Here is a 20,869-nt window from a genome sequence, read left to right as displayed (position 1 = left end):
TTATAGGGTCTTGGGGGTGTGTCCGCAGGTGACTGAAGAGACCTATTCTTGATCTGCATGTTCTCCCGCAATGAGGACATCGGTTTCCAGGTGGAAGGCAGTCTCGCTCCTTCCTCTTGGCATGTTTCTCCTTTAAGCCCTCCATTCGTGCCTCTTCGAACTCCGCAGCACTGCTGGTCACAGCTGACCTCCAATTAGAGCGCTCAAGGACCAGGGCTTCCCAGTTCTCAGTGTCTATGCCACAGTTTTTAAGGTTGGCTTTAAGCCCATCTTTAAATCTCTTTTCCTGCCCACCAACATTACGTTTCCCATTCTTGAGTTCGGAGTAGAGGAGCTGCTTTGGGAGACGGTGATCGGGCATTCGGACAACGTGGCCAGTCCAGCAGAGTTGATGGTGTAGGAGCATTGCTTCAATGCTGGTGGTCTTAGCTTCTTCCAACACGCTGACATTTGTCCGCCTGTCTTCCCAAGAAATTTGCAGGATTTTCCTGAGGCAACGCTGATGGAAATGCTCCAGGAGTTTGGTGTGACGTCTGTAGACAGTCCACGTTTCGCAGGCGTAGAGCAGGGTTGGAAGGACAATGGCTTTATAACCAAGCACCTTGGTATCTCTACGGATGTCCCGGTCATCGAACACTCTCTGCTTCATTCGGAAAAATGCTGCACTCGCATCTAGCCCCACACTATGGCTGGCACTACACTGAAGAATTAATACAGTTTGACACCACTTTGACTGCTGTGGCTCAATGCTATGGAATCATGGGAGTTGCAGTTTAGTGAAGCATTGCACTCTTCTGCAGAGAAGGCTGAAGACCATAAAAACTATTTTCACCTATCTGGGATTCTTTATGTTAGGTTTTTTCAACACCCAAGAGACATGTGATGATGACTACAAGCAACACTGGAACAATTCACACAGCCTTTGCTTGTTGAATCATGTAGAAACTGTGGTAACCACTGGGGAGTTTTGAAAAATCTGGAAAATGTCTGAGGCATGCAAGATGGGTGTTTAGGAAATAGGTAATAATTATTGTGAAAAGTTGGTAGTTTTCATATTTTTCTGTCAGTACTGCAGCATTGGAGACATTGTCAGACTTTTGCTGACATTTGAACAAAAACATGTTTTGGTATGAAAGTAGTGTTTTATGAGCAACTATATTTTTGCTTTTAAAAGCACCCCTTCTCCCTTCTTTCAGGTCTTTGCTGGCTTTTGCTTTTGTTTTGGCAGCCATTTTCTGGGACGACAGAGAAACCTCAGATTCTGGAAAATAGTCTTGAAAAATGGAAATAGTGATATGAATCAAACAAGGATCATATCATAATCATGTAACTAACCACAACAGTCAATTCAGTTTGAAAGTAAGTGTTTCTTGCTCTCTCTCTGGCTTCATCTACGCTGTCATATAATGCAATTTCAAATTGCATTACATGGTCAGTTTAGAAGACTCATATAATACAGTTTAACTGCATGAAGCTGCATTATATGACTCTACACTGATTGTATAATGCAGTTTCAAACTGCATTATATGACTGTGTAGATGGGGCCTCAGAATGAAACAAAAACTCTTCTTTTACTCACTTCTTCCCTATCATAAGAAAAGGTACTATTTGTGATCCATCTAAGGTTTTGTTAGGTGAGATATTTTCACACAATAGCAATCCCTTCAGGGAAGACTTCTGAACTCTCCACATCAAATGAACATCATTTGCATAATTGTGGCAGAAAGGGAAGGAAAGCATGTGCCTGCTTCAGAAAGCCCTAATTCTTAGAAGGAGATTATGAATAACAGGAAGGGCACAACACTGCAAGCTAGAAATCAGGCCTCCATGACAGTGAAGACGTTTTAATGTTGCCGGCAGATTCATCAGAGCAAATGTTAAGGCTGAGGAAAGGGTGGTTGAATAGTAATAGCAGCAGACAGCATCCTTTTGGATGCGTGAGGAATAATCATTTGTTGTTCAAGAGAAGTCCAGTCTTAGCTTTTCTCTGCCTATTTCTATATGGAGCTTTCCATTTACATATTATATAGAAAAGCACATGTATAGTTCAAGCAAAAACAATTACCTCTGCAGTCTAAAATGTCAGAGAAAAGGGTGGAAGGAATCTAAATAAGCCGATAATACAGATTTTTCTTTAAAAAACCACACAGTTGTAAAAATGGGGGGAGGGAGGGAATAAAATAAAGGGCCTTTCAGACATCCGAAAAATGCGCACCAAAGAAAATGTGCACATTTCTGTCCCCACTCCCATCTAAAAACCCTAGGCTTTCCTAGGTAGGTGGCAGAGGCTACATGCCCATTCCGATACCAGATTATGGAAAGGAATGGGAGGGAAGGAAATTCCTATTGCATGAATGCACATGTAACATTGGATTTAGTCATACTACAAATTTAATTAAACAAGAATGAAAGAAGAGATGAAAGCAGTGCTGGAAAACATGGGATGGTCAACAATTGAAGTCAACATAGATTGCATTCCTACATAAAATGCCCTGAATGAGGCCTTGTGACAGTACAAAAAATGCCTTGCATGGACGTACTCTCTCTGCCTACAGTTTTATCAGTCCAGAGGATATATCCCCCCTTTGCTTATTACGTTCAATATACCCATGGTGAGAAAACACCATGGGATATAAACATGACTAATACTAATCCTTTTTTTTTTTTTTGCATTTTAATGACATCTGCTTTGTTGGATCATCAAGGTATTTTTCCTAGCAAGTTTTTCGAGGCATATCATTAGATGAGCTTGAAAATCCTTGCTCTGTCACTGTTTTAATTCAGTGAAGTCCTTACAAATTGAAGGTTTGACCCTATACATGGCAGTAAAATGCTTTATAATTAAACATCCAGTTTAATGCATGTGCTCCCCCTTTCAAAAAGTGTAGTAAAATAGATTTTCTTTGGAGTCATTTGAGAGAGAGAGAACTTCACTTGTGCCTTTTTGTAGGATTCATAATTTTTATTATTTTTATTTTTAAATTTAAAATTTTATTAGTTAAAAAAGGGAAAAACAGAGATATATATTTACAAACAGACTACACAACATACAGAGACAGTAACAAACACAGTAGACAACACAGTCAATACAGTACAGTCCCTCCACTTATGAACCTACCACTGTGAACTTCCATCCCTGCTCACTGTGATACCTATACCTTATAATACCTACCCAAATAGATTCCTTAAATTGTTCTCCTTGCAGCATTCTTAAAGTCGACTTTTTTCTTCTTTTCAAGATATGTGAAGGCCAGCTGCCATTTATTTATAAAATCTTCATTATTTTTACCTTGAAGTCTGTTAGACAGCTTGGCCATTTGTATGTAATCTATTCATTCTTCTCTCCAATCTCTCTTGAGTAGTTCTCTTTCTCCCTTCCATTGATTTTGCTATAACCATTCTAGCTGCTTCAAAGCTGTGTTGGCAAATTTCTTTATTCTATGTCTGGTGGTGGTCATATCCGATAGTATCACATTTTTGGAAAGGGGTAGTTATCGAAATAAATAACATGCTAACCAACATAGTTAAGGAAAGCCCAGTAATGTGCCTTCTAGGTGTATTCAGAGAGGGTATTAATCAGAAATTCATTTGTGTCTTTATAAGTATTTTCGTTAAAAAGACAACTTGATTATTAGGTCTTCTCCCCCTCCCGCAAATGCAGAGTGCTCCCTTGTTTTGCTATTTGATTTAAGTAGATCCTTTTGTGAATAGCTGGTTCCCTTTTGACAAAGCAGGCTTACAGAAAATGAGCACTGGGGAGGTTTCCTTATGTTTGTTTGATTTCCCTTTTGTTAGCTCTGTGGCTCTCCATTTCTGCAGAGCACACTGAAGTGTAATACGGATTCCCTTGATAAGTCCCATTCCCCGGCACCAAATATTTCAATGCAACACAGCCCTCAAGAGCATCATATTATCAGGCCTGCCAGCCATAGCAATTTAGTTTGGATAGCCTAGAATTACTTACTCATTTTGGTGTTGCATTTTGTTTGCACTGTAATTTTTGTTCAAGCCTATGGCAGCTGCTGTTTCTGCTCTGAATATTGCCTGACATGCTAAATAAATGGAAAGCACACCCTCCCTGTATTCCAGATGCAGCCATCCTCCTCCAATATCACTTTACATCTAACTTTTTGAAGAACCTCCATAATATTTTTAATTGTTCTTCATTACTAATGTTAGCATTAAATCCAAACATGCGAGGATCACTCACTCTAGCCAGAAATGCAGGATCATGAACGCCTTGGGAGATATTGTAGTACATGGGATCGTAAAATGCTTAACTTTGCTGGATTACATCAGTTGCACTCTCTTGGGATAGAATATGTGTATTTGTAGTTGTTTTCCTGCTCATGATTTTTACTTTTCCTTGATTGTTTGGTGCCTATTCAGGTGAATGTTAAAAGAACCCTTCAACCACATTGATTCTGCTTGATTTCCCATCTGTGTTTCCTTCCACACCTTTTCCCACTCCAGATTAAGGATATATAAACTAAAGGAAGAAGTATCTCCCTATGAAGCTATTTATTACCAATGAAATCAATTATCAAACATTGTAAACACACAGTGTTGGAACATTGCAGAAGGAGAACATAGAGTATATCTCTACATTGTAACAACAACAACAACAACAACAACAACAACACGTTTTATTGATTAGCCCATTGGCTGTATCAAAACATTTAACACATGGACATACAACATACAACCATAAGTTAAAATAAACAGTTATTCAGAAATAACTTGAATAACAACAACATTTAAACCAAGTTTCTGCAACTAAGTTAAGCCTGGAGGGTTGGAAGCATTCCACTATGTGATATCTACATTGTAGAATTAATGCAGTTTGACACCACTTTAACTGTCATAGCTTAATGGCATGGCATCCTAGGCTTTTCAGTTTGGTGAGGCATGAACATTCTTCGGTGGAGAAGGCAAAAGGACTTGTAAAACTGTAAGTGCCATGATTCTATATTATTGAGCCATGGTAGTTAAACTGGTGTCAACTTGCATTAATTCTACAGTGTAGACACATCCCAATGGCTTGAATCCAACTTCTACATTGAAATAAAGGATTGGATGAACAGAAACTTGGTAAGTCAATTCTTATATCTGAGAAGTGATCATTATTTAGGCCACAGCGTCCAGATTCTTTACAAGAAGGTAATGAAGGTCTGTAAACAGCACTTCTTTACATTCAAGGCAATATGCTGCTGGTGATTTTTTTGTTTCTTTACTGATAAAACTGAGTGGTTGGCAGGTAATGTTTATTTTCTAAAGTTATGAAATATTTGCTTTCAAAACTAATAATTGGGTGGTTAGTTTATGCCACTGGTATTATTCATAGATATTCATCAACATTATTACAACCAATAGTTTGATAGTACTCATAAGAACACTTTTTGTCATCCTCTGCTTTTTAGAATATTAATGGAGGCAATTCAAAGATGACAGAGCAACAGATGATGGTATATCAGTAAATAGTAAGACAGGGTACTACTTTCCCCCTCTATGTAATGCCTAATTAGAGGGGGAAATAAGGTATTACTTGGAGGATAAATAGTTCCTGTCTTAATATTAACTATTGTATGTAAAGCACTTTGATCTAGGCTTCATCTACACCAGGGGTCCCCAAACTTTTTAAACAGCGGGCCAGTTCACAGTCCCTCAGACAACTGGAGGGCCGGATTCGTTTTTTAAAATAAAAACTATGAACAAATTCCTATGCACACTGCATATATCTTATTTTGAAGTAAAAAAACAAACAAAAAAGGAACAAATACAGCCTCAATGTTCATCATCATCATAATCATAATCATCAAAATAATAAAGAACGTTGGAAGAAATCCCTTGGGCCATCTACTCCAACCCCCTTCTATTTTTGTGCACCACACCATAATCAAAGCACCCCTGACAGATAGCCATCCAATAATAATAATAATAATAATAATAATAATAACAATAATAACAATAACAACAACAACAACACTGTAATAAACATGGTTGGAAGAGACTCCTTCGGCCATCTAGTCCAACTCCCCTTCTGCCTTTGGGCACCAAAACATAAAGCACCCCTGACTAACAACAACAACAACAACAACAATACTGTAATAATCACGGTTGGAAGAGATTGCTAGCCTTCAAGAAAAATGAATCCACAACAGGGCTGCAGAGTATTCTTTCAGTCATTCACATTGAAATGACTGAGGAGGGAGAGAGGCACATGCGGACTCCCTGCTTGTCTTGCTTTGTCTCCCTACCTGTCTCCCTGCTTGTCTCCTCAGCAGCGGGAAAGGCACGTGTGGGGCGAGGAAAAGGCGTGCACCTTTCCTCTCTTGCCCAGCACTCATCTTTCCTGCTGCCTTCCTCGGTGGCAGCAGTGGGAAAGCTGCCCATGGGGAAAGGGAGGAAAGGTGCACGCCTTTTCCTTGCCCCATGCGCACCTTCCTCAGCAGCAGCAGCGGGAAAGGTGCATGCAGGGCGAGGGAGGAGAGAAATGTCCATGTAGGGGCCGAATAAATGGCTCAGATGGGCCGCATGTGGTCCGTGGGCTGTAGTTTGGGGACCCCTGATCTACACCATCCCCTTAATCTGGTGCTAGTGCCTGTGAATATACACTGAGCAGTAATGCCATCTATTTTTTAGTAGTAAGTACAGTTGGTCCTTGGTATCTACTGGAATTTAATTCCAGGGTCCTACATTGATACCAACATCCATGGATGCTCAGACCTCATTATATACAATGGTGTGTGTGTACAGAGGTGTCCTTTATATAAATTGACAAAATCAAGGTTTGCTATCTGAATAAAAAAAATACTTACAAACCATGGACGGTTCAATTCATGGATATAGAATCCATTGAAATGATAGCTGACTATAATTGGGTTCTAGAACAAATTAAGTCAAAACTCTCCTGAAACTATTGCACTTTGGCCATATCGTGAGAAGACATGACTCACTAAAAAAATCCATAATAATCCATAAGGTAGAAGGCAGTAGAAAAGGTGGAAGACTGCATTCCAGATACAACAACAACAACAATTTATTGATTAGCCAGTTGGCCTTATCAAGCACAGACAATACAAACATAAAATACAACATACATCTGGCTCACTTAAAATAAAATACAAATATACAGGTATTATCCAGCTTGATGCCAATGTAGCTTAGCCATAGATGTATGAATCAAATATCCTCATCTCCCCTACACTGCATCCCAATCTGATCTATGTACTCCAATCTCCTTTTAGCAGCTTTAAGCAAATACAGGGCCACTTTTGTTGTCACAATGGGGTTATAACCTGCCAATAAAAATGTAGTTTTGGCCTCTATGTCCCAGCTTGTTTTATTATAAATAAAAGGCCGTAAGTATTGTTTCCTTTCTTTTTCGAATAAGTTACAAAGTGTGGTTCAAATTTTCGACTTCAGGGGCGCCACAAATACATAATCATTTTTCATATGGGATATGGTTGAATCTGCCATATCTCTCCATGGACTCCCTTTGTTCGAATCTTGCCCTGGTAAACGCGATTCTTAGGTGTCTTGGCATATCTGCTTTTAGGTATAACGCCTGCTGGAAATTACGTTTAAAACGTCCTGACCACTTCAGAGATCCTGTGTTTGACAGGGTGGCTCTGTCTTTCTGGGCTTCAATAGATCCTTTGGGTTACTGTCCTTCTTTAAGCCTCCCTATTCTGGCCTAAGGAAGTAATTTGTAATCCACAGATGTGAAGATACCTAGTTAGTTGTTCTGCCCAGGAATCTTGGTTTAGGCCATTAGGTATTCCAGATACCAAGGAAGCCACAGCCCTTAGTCTGTCAGATCTGAGCAGGACTGTTAACAATAGGATGATTTGGGGGCCTCTCCTTCATAGGGCTGTCATTAGTTGAAGATAGCTTGTTGGCAGTTAACAACACCAATACCTAAATATGTGTGGGGATAAGAGACATTAACAACCTTAGATATGCAGATGATACCACTTTGATGGCTGAAAGTGAGGAGGAGCTGATGAACTTTATAACCAAGGTGAAAGAAGAAAGTGCAAAAGCTGGGTTGCAGTTAAACATAAAAAAACCCCAAGATTATGGCAACCAGATTGATTGATAACTGGCAACTAGAAGAAGAAAACGTGGAAGCAGTGACAGACTTTACATTTCTAGGTGCAAAGATTACTGCAGACACAGACTGCAGCCAGGAAATTAGAAGACGTTTACTTCTTGGGAGGAGAGCACTGAGCAATCTCAATAAAATAGTGAAGAGTAGAGATCTCATACTGGTAACTAAGGTTCGCATAGTTAAAGCTCTGGTATTCCCTGTACTAACCTAGGGATGTGAAAGCTGGACCATAAGGAAACCTGAGCAAAGGAAAATAGACACTTTTGAACTATGGTGTTGGAGGCAAATTCTGAGAGTGCCTTGGACCATGAGAAGATCCAACCAGTCCATACTCCAGGAAATAATGCCCGACTGCTCACTGCAGGGAAGGATATTGGAGGCAAAGATGAAGTACTTTGGCTACATCATGAGAAGACAGGAAAGCTTGGAGAAGAGAATGATGCTGGGGAAAATGGAAGGAAAAAGGAAAAGGGATCGGCCAAGGGCAAGATGGATGGATGTTATCCTTGAAGTGACTGGCTTGACCTTGAAGGAGTTGAGGGTGGCGCTGGCCAACAGGGAGCTCTGGCTTGGGCTGGTCCATGAGGACATGAAGAGTTGGAAGCCACTGAAAGAATAAACAACAACAAAGAGAATAATGTAATAAAGAAAAATGTGGGATCATAGGATTTTAAAAAACAACAACTTCTGTTTAAGAGTTTAAAGATATATTTTGATATGAATATGATGATTTGAAATGGCACAGTTTACCATCTGAATTGTGAACAGCAATTACACCAAAAACATGTTTGCCATGTGTCATACTTCTCCTTTGATGGTAAGTGGATTTCATCCTGTCATAGTCGTAGGTCTGTTCTCTTGAAAAGGCAACTGGTGTTTGAACCTGCTATCTTTTTGACAAATGAATTCAGGTTTCTGCTTTTAAACTGATAATGGGATTTTATTATACCAACATGAGGACATTTTCACCAGATCTATCAAGAGTCAAATATGTAAGTACAGTGCAAACTGTTTTATTGGCACATTTCCCAGGAATCTGATTTATCCCTTACGATAATGAATAGCAACACTCCCGCTTAATCGGACAACATTTGTAAAATGTTCTCTTAATGGGAATGCATTCAGGCAGTGCCAAGTGGTTAAGTGGCTTTAAGTGTGAAATTCTGAACTGGGACAGATGAGAGAGTGTTAAGGAGGTGAGACTTTTGACTGGACATGGAACATTTTGGCCTCTGGCAAAATACAGGGTTTTTGGCTTCACTAGACTGGGTCGGGACAAATCTCAAGGGAAGAGACTTTATGGCTACCATGAAGAAGTGGAATTTTATGACGTTCTTTTACATTTGTTGTCTCTGTTATTTCATGACCTCTGTGTGGGGAGGAGGGCAGGTTTCTGCCTTCATGAAAACACTCTTGCTGTAACTTGCAAAACTAAAAACCAGCAATGAAGAATGCACGTGGCCAATGCACACTGCAATGTGCCTCAACTCCCAAGAATGTCCAAGTTGCCAAAAGTGGACTACAGTTGATCCTTGTGTATCCCAGATCCAGGTGAAATCAGCTTCGCAAAATGTGGAGCACATTGTAGACACCTGCCCCTGTTGAAGCTCAGTGAAGTATCGGGGGGGGGGAGTGTTGAAAAACACCCCAATGTCATAGCTGGGCAGTAGGGGGCTAATTGACCCCCTGGGAAGGACAATTGAGTACCTCCACTCTTGACTATCACTTTACCTCTGCAAAATGGTTTGAGGTCAGGTTCTGTGTTCAATGTAATCGCCTTCCTGGACTCAAACCAGATCTATGCCTGTCAATCTAATTACCTTGTAACAAATCCAATTTGGTTTAATCCACTTCCAAACTGGATTATAGTCTCAGTGTAGAAGCACCCTATCAGAACAGGGTTGAATCCAATCTTGGTCTTGGAAACTCACTGGGCGATTTTGAACAAGTTGCATATTTATTTATTTATTTGCTACATTTATATGCCGCCCTTCTCACTCCAAAGGGGACTCAGAGCGGCTTACAAATTACATTCACATACAATACATTATATTATTAGCATAGTACAATATTAGCATTAAATTACTATATTGTACTATTATTAGTAATATTACATTTAATATATAATATAATTAATATTAAATTGTATTATCAGTATTATATTGTAATACATTATAATATTATCAATATTATATGTATATACAATATATTATATTATTATATAATATTATAAATTAAGTTTTATATTATATACTATATATACACACACACACACACACACATACATATAAGCATAGTAACATGCTATGCCAATTATACATACACACACACATAAATATCTATATATATACACACATATATAACTAGCATAGCATGTTACTAGAGGGAGGGGCCTCCAGCTGATGCCAAAGGAGACAAGATGGAACTGTCTTCCCAACTCCCTCTGCTCTGGCCCCAAAGCATCAGTTGGTGATGGGAGAGGGGCCTCCAGCTGATGCTAAAGGAGACAAGAAGGAACTGTCTTCCCAACTCTCTCTGATCTGGCCCCAGAGCATCAGTTGGTGATGGGAGAGGGGCCTCCAGCTGATGCCATAGGAGACAAAATGGAAATGTCTTCCCGACTCTCTCTGCTCGGGCCCCAGAGCATCAGTTGGTGATGGGAGAGGGGCCTCAAGCCGATGCCAAAGGAGACAAGATGGAACTGTCTTCCCGACTCCCTCTGCTCTGGCCCCAGAGCATCAGTTGGTGATGGGAGAGGGGCCTCCAGCTGATGCCAAAGGAGACAAGATGGGAGTCTTCCTGACTCCCTCTGCTCTGGCCCCAGATCATCAGTTGGTGATGGGAGAGGGGCCTCCAGCTGATGCCAAAGTAGACAAGATGGAACTGTCTTCCCGACTCCCTCTGCTCTGGCCCCAGATCTTCAGTTGGTGATGGGAGAGGGGCCTCCAGCTGATGCCAAAGGAGACAAGCTGGAACTGTCTTCCCGACTCTCTCTGCTCTGGCCCCAGAGCATCAGTTGGTGATGGGAGAGGGGCCTCCAGCTGATGCCAAAGGAGACAAGATGGAACTGTCTTCCCGACTCTCTCTGCTCTGGCCCCAGAGCATCACTTGATGATGGGAGCTGGGCCTCCAGCTGATGCCAAAGGAGACAAGATGGAACTGTCTTCCCGACTCTGCTCTGGCCCCAGAGCATCAGTTGGTGATGGGAGAGGGGCCTCCAGCTGATGCCAAAGAAGACAAGATGGAACTGTCTTCCCGACTCCCTCTGCATACTATCAGTCTCAGAGGAAGGCAATGCCAACTCCATCTCTAAACAAATTTTGCCAAAAAGATCACATATAATAGTGTTGAAAATGCGTTGAAAGCACATAACAACTAAAATATATAGATTCAATTCCTACTGAAGACTACCAATAGTTTCACATGCCGTGACCACATGTTTAGGATTACTGTCTTGTTTTTATGAGGAATGAAAGGGGATACTTTTGTGTATGTACTGATTTCTCAAAACCTCTGAACCTAGAATCATATTAGCACATATGGGATTTTATCTATGTTCCATTTTTATGATTATCATTTAACAAACTGCCGCATGTTACTATAAAATGTGTTGTTGCACAGCAGTACCATTTTAAACTCTGTTGGACCAGACTATTTCTACCTTGTTGCACAAGAAACACATTTGTTTAAATGTATATTTACCATTGTGCATGTCTCTTCCTTGTCTTAGTCTTCCACTTACCATATGGCCTTATGCACATTATTCAACCTTTCACAAAGAGTGGTTCCAGCAAAGGGATATAACAAAAGACAGGCCCCAATGACAGCAGACAAGCAGTGCTCTCAAAGTTCTTTGACAAGCAACTAAAGAGGAGGCCTCGGGGAAGAGACAGGTCTCCTCTGACATCTGTCATTTGTAGTGGCAGGATAGGGGAGCAGCTCCCCACAAACTTGACCCTTTTCCCCATGGTGTCTTCTCAGCTTCCCACAACATTACCTGAAAAATTAATTTTGAATATGAACAAGAGCAGTACATGTAGTTATTGTCACTTTGATATAGGAAGGATGCCCTTGCCACTTCCATGAAGATTATGGCTTTGGGACTGTGGAAGCGTTGGCTTCCTTTTTGGACTATTGCTTAAACTGGGATGGTATTTATCCTTTTCTTTGGAGATGACTGTGTCCTTAGTTCCCAGTTTGTTTGTGACTGGCATTTTATTGAGAATACATTTTCCATAATTGTTGTATCAGTCAAATCAGCAAAGATGTGACTGGATTTAATTCCATACTTTCGTTCCAGATTATGAGGGAAAATACAGATATCTTCACTAATAGTCACTTATTAAAAAACAGAGCAACATCTAATATTGGGAAACTCAACCAGGCCCTCAATTATCTGGTTCCTTGAACAGAGCCTGTTAGCACCGAGACCTCCTGGGGATTGCTCCTAAATAGCAGCACACAACAGTTGCTTCCATCAAAAACAGTAGGACATACTTCTGAGAAAAATATCTTAAATACTATATTTCACATTCTGAAAAGGATCCAATGTACTTTGCCCATCATTTTTTCTTCTTTTGTGGAGCCACTGTGTGGGTGATGGTTTGGGCTGACCACACAGACTGCACAACCATATGCCTTCTTTCCGCAGTTTATAACTAAAGGCCAAAGTTAAGGCTACTTCTTTATAAATGTGTATTTATTCTGCAGATATGTCATTCAATGCCGTATGGTCATCAGAACAACTCCCTGAACAGTCTACATTCATTTCCAGTAGATTTTGCATGTTAGCAAAGCTTAACGAGTAGCACCAAGATGCATCTTTGTTCATGTTCTATCTTTATTCAGTGTTTTTATTCTCATAAGCATTATCATTCTATAATCATTGTGTTTTTCCATCAAGAATCTCTTTCATACAGTATCTTTCTTACACACTCTCTTATTATAGGAGGTGCATTTTTCTGTCTATACAAAAAGTTGATTGCTTTTGTGAAAAATTTCACCAATTTGTTTATTTCAAAAGTGGATATTAAGGGCAGGAAATTGATACAGCTTTGTGCTGTGCACAGCAAATAGCTATAAGTAATCTTTTTAAAAGTATACTGCACACAATTAAAATTTTCTACCTTTTTGTGATTCCTTTTAAAGGAGAAATTCTCCATAAAAATGTCATCAGGAAATGAAGAAATAGCATTAAATGATTTTGTAAAATAGCATAAAAAGAGTATATTATTTCACTACAACTATTTCTATTTGTATTTCTTTGGTCTTCATTGCTGTTAAAATTTGTAGGGCTATTTTAAAGTGTTTAAATGAATCCCAATTGTCACATCTTGTTTAGTAGAACTTTAATGTACAATTAATTTATAAAGAAATTAAGACTGCAATTTGTTGCAGTCTGATTACAATAAGCCAGTGCTATGATTGTACCTCCACAGTTATGGATTGAGCATTCATTATACAGTAGAGTCTCACTTATCCAACACTCACTTATCCAACATTCTGGATTATCCAACACATTTTTGTAGTCAATATTTTCAATACATCATGATATTTTGGTGCTAAATTTGTAAATACAGTAATTACTACATAGCATTACTGCGCATTGAACTACTTTTTCTGTCAAATTTGTTGTATAACATGATGTTTTGGTGCTTAATTTGTAAAATAATAACCTCATTTAATGTTTAATAGGCTTTTCCTTAATCCCTCCTTATTATCCAACATATTCGCTTATCCAACATTCTGCTGGCCCGTTTATGTTGGATAAGTGAGACTCTACTGTACTTGGAATCAGAAGTGTTTTGGATTCCAGACTTTAGCAGTGTGGCGTTGGGGGGGGGGGGGGCTTTTATTTGCATAGCGTTCATAATGCCATATCTAGAAGATGAAACCCAAGTCTAAACACAATATCATATATACCTTATGTACATAGCCTGAAAGTAATTTTATACAATAAAACAAAGTTTATGTATATTAGACCATCAGAAAACAAAAGTGTTTCTTGTTTTCTGCTGCCCTGGAGACTAGGACATGAAACAACAGCTTCAAACTACAGGAAAGGAGATTCCACTTGAACATTAGGAAGAACTTCCTCACTGTGAGGGCTGTTCGGCAGTGGAACTCTCTCCCCCGGAGTGTGGTGGAGGCTCCTTCTTTGGAGGCTTTTAAGCAGAGGCTGGCTGGCCATCTATCAGGGGTGCTTTGAATGTAGTTTTCCTGTTTCTTGGCCGGGGGGGAGGGGGTGTAGACTGGATGGCCCATGAGGTCTCTTCCAACTCTATGATTCTCTTAGCTATACAAGCAGACAATTTTGGGGTATTTCAGATTTTGGAATTCCAGAAAAAGTATGCTCAACCTGTACTAACGTGAACTTATGCTTTATTGCCATTATCCAAGGTACCGTTTGCAATGTTTGCCTAAAATTAAAAGTAGTTTAAAATGCCTTTAAAAGTATATATATTTTTGTCTTTCTATTCAAGGATTAAGCCCATCCAGTGTTATTCCAGAAATTTAAAAAATGCCTACTACCTTAATTTTTTTAATCAATGTGTGCTTTTTCTAACGTAAGCCAAATACTTGACCATAGATGTAGCTATCAGCAGCATATGCAGATGCTTTACCTCATCATAACAAATTCCAATTTATTCCCTGAGACCAGCACTATCAACTGGTCCCAACGTACCAGCCTGACACAAGTAAACCTCCAGGACAAATATTATTCAGTTTGACTCTTTCCTTTTGGGGGAATTTAAATTGTCTTAAGTCAAGACTTTAACTGTGTCCTCTATGTGTATGTTTGTCATTAAAAAGGTGGGGTCTGAAATAGTGTTTCTATGATTTGGTTATTCTTTTGGCCATAGCACGAGAAGAAAGAACTCACTAAAATAAAATAAAAGAAAGATGAATCGTTGAATCTACAAATCTTATGGTCTTTCATTCATAGAGTTATCATAAGTTGTAGTTGAATTGACAGCAATTCACAAAATTAAGTTATTCCTTATGGTGATCCAGGGGATTAATTTAGCTAGCACCATCAAATAACAATGGTATTTCATGTCCATTTGTCAATGAACATTCATGATATTTATATAAATGAAAAATTGTATGTATGTATGTACTTTTAATGCTTCTACACAGCTTGATAGAGCTGGACCAAACTTGGTACATATACCCTTCATTGTCCAAGTTTAAATGCTGGCAGGGTTTAAACTAAAAAAAAAATCCACCACTTTTGTTATGTACCCTTCATTTTTTAAATGACTTGAATTAGTGGCCCATGAGCTTCATGCGGCCGGCTAAGATGCAATCACTAGAGGGCAGTATATAGAAAGAAAGGCTACTTCAGAGGGAGAGATGATAAATGGAAGAGGGTTACAGCATCAGCAGGGAGATACTCTAGGAGTCAAAGGGCCTACCCACCAATAAGGAGCCTTTCAAAGGGACAAAGCATTCTAAGGGAAGCCTTCTCAGAGGACCAGGCAAAGATGGACATGAGCTGGAAAAGGGAGAAAGGGGGTGAGCAGCAGCCCCTCCAACTTCCATGTTTTGTGGGGGGAAAGTGGGAGAGGAGAGGTGGTGGTGGCCTCTAAGGCTGGTTTTTGATCAAGATTAGTTTTCACGTTAATCAGATTGTGGTATACTGCTCATCACCTGCCCCTAAGATAGGTATATAAGTTCTCATCTACCCTTAAAATGGATTAAGGCCAGCCTTGCCCTGACTAATGTTTCCCACCCCTTGATCGAAGGCTGTCACTGCAATTGTTTTTTTAACTGAAATTGCTGTATTTTATCTATGATGTATTTTTGTTATATTTTATTGTATGTTGTTTTGTATTTGTATTTGTACTCTTTGGAAACTGCCCTGAGTCCCTTCGGGGAGATAGAGTGGTATATAAATATATTTTATTATGACACAGCAAAAAAGATAGATATGCTGGATTTCATATCACAAAATCACGAGTCGAACACTTCCCAAGTATCTAGGACTGTGTGATGTATTTTCGGATGATGCACGCAGATCCCAGCAGGGTGGCCTTTTGCAGTTGGCAGATCGTAATTTTGTCAATGTCTATTGTTTCCAAATGCCGGCTGAAATCTTTTGGCACGGCCTTCTGGTGGAGCTTCATGGCGGCAGGACGGACTTGCTGAGAGCTCTCAGCAAGCCTCCGTTATCAGACGATCGGGTAGAGCTCTGGCTCCCCTCTTCTCATGGATTGATATGAGAAGGGACTCAAGGCCTGGAAAGCACCGTCGATCCGAACCCTGAAATTTAATTGGGGTGAACGGGTCCGGTAGCCGAGGGAGCGTGGATCAAGATAACAGCAGCAGGCATTGTGCCGGCAATAACTGCAAGCCAAGCTCACTTTTTAATCGCGTCAAGGAACAAAATGTATACAGTCGAGAAGGAAACTGTGAGTAATGAATATCTTTATTTAAGATTAATGAAAGAATATTGAGAGCTCGAAGGAGGAAAAAGGGAGGGATCCCAAGACACGCTGTTGATTCGACCTTCAGGAGAAGTTTCCGAGGGGAACGGGTCCGGCTGACGGGGGCTCCCAGACGGTGTGAATGTCATGAATTAATTTGATGACCAACGAAAGAAATAAAACAAAAGAAAAGAAAAGAAAGGACATGATTTAACTAAACTTGGATTCACTTGGAGGAAAAAGAGGCTAAGAAAAGCAAAGAATTGGTGGGGTACTATTTAAAGTTTTACGAAGTTTAACAGAAGAATAGCCCTCCAGATTACCTTGATTACAACAAATAATGTGTAAATCCTGACATTAATTAGAAAGTGGATTTGAAATGGGAAAAGAAATGGACTGACTCACTAACCTTGGATGGAGGTTTGTTGTGACTAAGGTCTCACAGTGTAGATAACCCTTTGTCTGAGAAACTACGGAACGGAATGCTAAAGGGCTCAAGAAGATCGGGGAAGGCGAAAGGAAGGGCGGAAGTAGCTCTTTGAAGTTCAATCTTGAGGTCCTGATAGCGGTTGAGTTTTTCCTGTTGTTTTTCATCAATGCAACTGTCACCTGGGATGGCGACATCAATGATCCAAACCTTTTTCTTTTCCACAACTGTGATGTCTGGTGTGTTGTGTTCCAGAACTTTGTCAGTCTGGATTCGGAAGTCCCACAGTATGTTTGCGTGCTCATTTTCCAATACTTTTGCAGGTTTGTGATCCCACCAGTTCTTTGCTGCTGGGAGGTGGTACTTGAGGCATAAGTTCCAATGAATCATTTGGGCCACATAGTTGTGCCTCTGTTTGTAGTCTGTCTGTGCAATTTTCTTACAGCAGCTGAGGAGATGATCAATGGTTTCGTCAGTTTCCTTGCACAGTCTGCATTTTGGGTCATCAGCTGATTTTTCGATCTTGGCCTTAATTGCATTTGTTCTGATGGCTTGCTCCTGGGCTGCAAGGATCAGGCCTTCTGTCTCTTTCTTCAGGGTCCCATTCGTGAGCCATAGTAAATATATTAAATAGTAAATATATTATGATGATGATGATGATGATGATGATGATGATGATGATGATGATGATGATGATGATGATGATGAAGGTGAGATGGGCTGCCAAGAACCCAAGGCCATTGTTCTGTGAGTAGGGCACCTGGAGGAGAAAAAGGAAGGCAAAGAGGACAGTCCTTCTCTGACAAAAGCTCCTTCCCCTCAATGGGATTGAGAAGGGAGCTCCAGTTTGAGCCTGTGTTTAGACTTGGGTTCATTGGACCCATTCAAAAAATCGTAAAGCTAACAATTATTATTTCTAATAAATTGCATTAGAAAATGCATACTCTGGCAATGCATAGTATATACACTAGTCACTAGTATAAAATGATATGGCCTCATCACACTTGAGCATTTTTCCACTTTAATCCACTACCTCCTGCAGAATTCTGGGGTTTGTAGTTTAGGGAGGGGCCTTTAAACTGCTCATCCAGAGAAGCCCTGGGACTCCTTAAACTACAAGCCTCAGAATTCTGCAGGAGGCAGACACAACATTTAAAGTGGATTAAAGTGGAAAAATGCTCAAGTTTGATAAGTCTCTTGTGTGTTTGTGTTAGTCAAGTTCAGGGACAAATATATGTTTGAGGTCTTTTGCCTGTTCTTGGCTCTGTATGCAATATGCCAAAAACTTCCCTCTCCCTCTTAACTGAGCCAAATTAGAGTCTGTCTTCAAAAATATTTTTAAAAAATAAACATATTTTTAAAAATTTAAGAAAGTGTCACCATCCATACACACACATCCTGAAACTGCAAGAAGCTGAGTGAGGCTTTGATGAAAAACGCAATTTGAACCCCATTGGCAGTTTTGAATGCAATAGGCCAATAACAACCAGCAAAAGCCCATTTCTTGCTTTTACTAATTACTTTCAATATCCAGATTAAGAATCTTGATATTTAATGCATTTTATATTTTAAGCAAAGCTTGGCAGAGTTTCTTTTTTGTACTAAAACAGCTACCAGAATACCCACCAGTCAGCTATTAATCACAGATCTTAAGTGCTGAAAGTATTTCACATATATTATCTGAATATAGCTCTATATGGAAAGGAAAAGGCATTGTACCAAACCATAGTCTGTTATATGGGTATATTTTGGGGGGAGAATCTAGAAATACTTGATTTTTGTGAATTCCAGTTCATATAGACCAGCATGAACATTATTGCTGTTGTGAATGAGCCTTCTGGGGTCAACGATACTACTGATAGTAGCAGGAAGAGAAGAAAGACTCCTCGGGAGCAAGACTCATTCGAGGAGTTACAGAGAAAGAGGATTAGAGAGATATTTGAGGAATCAACAGATGAGGATTCATTTGAGGGTTTTGAAGGAGAGGATGGGCTTGAAATGGACGTTGGGGATGTGGTACGGGCAGAAGAGGATGGCATGGAATGGACACACGCTCCAGAGGGTTATGATGGGGAGACTGGGCTCACTGGTAATGGGGACGCTGAGGAAACATGGGGTCCTTCAGGATCAGACCCAAGGTGGTCTAATTGGAGGAGTGGGGATAGTTCCACAGCTGCGGGTAGGTCTGGGCGTCGGCAGGACGGTTCCAGCTCGGATGAGGAATGGGAGCAACCTGTGGGACGGGCGGTGCCCGGCTCGAGTTCTGAAGACGAGTTGTAAATAAATTGAAGGCATTTGGCCATTGGGCCCTTGCGTGTGGCAAGGTGGTTGTTGGGCGCCATTGGGTTTCGTGTTCATGTTCCTGAAGACTGGATTGGGACTGTGCAACCAACGTAAGTTTATTCTGGGTTACTTCTACGACGGGGGCTGGAACTGTGTGGGTTTTCCTTAGACTGCATTGTGATTACTGTCTGCATTAGTTCGCCTCTGTCGTTTTGGCTACTTGTGTCAACCCACTGATGAGGACTTTGCTGTGACGACTTCTCATCTTGGACCTTGGACTGGACATCATTTTGGCATTACTCTTCACTCCCTATTCCCACTTGGCTTCGTTCTCAACCCTGTAACTACTCTCCGTTACCGACCGTTGGCTTCGTTCCTGACCCTGAAGTAACACTCCACTCCCAATTCCAGTTTGACTCCTGGTTCTGCAGTTACTCTCCATTACCGACCGTTGGCTTTGTTCCTGACCCTGAAGTAACGCTCTGCTCCCAATTTCAGTTTGACTCCTGGTTCTGCAGTTACGCTCCGTTACTAGCCACTGGCTTGGCTTCTGACCCTGAAGTAACTCTTTGCCCTTCGTTACTTTGTTTCTGGCACCAGTTTGTTTGCGCTGTTTCCGGTTTGGCCCGGTTTGGCCCGGTTTGGGACATTGTTTGTTTTGAACCTTAAGACTCTATTTTGTAACCCAGTTGGGATTCTGTTTATTTTGGACCCTTGGGAATTTGGTCCGCAGTTTGTTTTGCCTTTTTCAAGTCATTCTGCAATTTTGAGCTGAATCTAAGCAGTTTTGTTTTAATCCGGATTATATCTCTGGATAATCCAGGTTATACTCCAGTTTGGTTTTTTGGAGTTTTTCAGTTTAAATGTCTTTTTCACACTGAAGTTTAAGTGTTGCAAGCTCCTGTGTTTGTTTTATGAGCTTTTTTGTTTATGCAATAAACTGTATTTCCATCCATTGGCTGGCATCTGACCTTGACAATTGCTTTTTCACTCCCTAAACATTCTGTTGCATTCCTTGACTCAAATGCAATACCAAAAATCATTTGCAAAAGCAGCATCAATTTATTTAAAATGTGTAATTCTAAAATGTACTTAGAAAATGATATTTTAAGAAAAATGCATGGATTTAAAAATAAACTACAATTTAATGTAGAATTGACAGAAAGGAATTGATTAGCAAACACATATAAAACAGATACAAAGACTGATTCATGCATTGCTAGCTGCTGAGACCATGTTCTGACCAAGGCCATCCAATGAGCTAATACTCGAGGTAAGATTTATTCTCACTTTGATTCAAATGTTTTCTCTTAAAACATTCCAAAATGGTGCTAGTTTTTAATGCTTTTTATTTTTAACAATGAACATAAGTTTTCTCTTTTGCTCTCCACTGCTTATATGATTCTATTACTTATAGACTGAAATTGCTTTATTACCAATGACTGAGTGCTTGGGGAATTCCTAGCATTTTTTGTGTGCCTAGCAGGTAAGTTAAGGACTAAAGCGGGCAACCTTTCCTAGAAACTCTAACAAAATAGTTTAGGGATCTTGAGGCTAAAGAAGGATTTCTAAATGAATTTATGTGTATATATGAAATTCAGAATTTAACCCTTATG

The sequence above is a fragment of the Anolis carolinensis genome, chromosome 1, assembly GCF_035594765.1.
Source record: "Anolis carolinensis isolate JA03-04 chromosome 1, rAnoCar3.1.pri, whole genome shotgun sequence".
Classification (NCBI taxonomy): domain Eukaryota; kingdom Metazoa; phylum Chordata; class Lepidosauria; order Squamata; family Dactyloidae; genus Anolis; species Anolis carolinensis.
Note: the sequence above shows the minus strand (reverse complement) of the source record.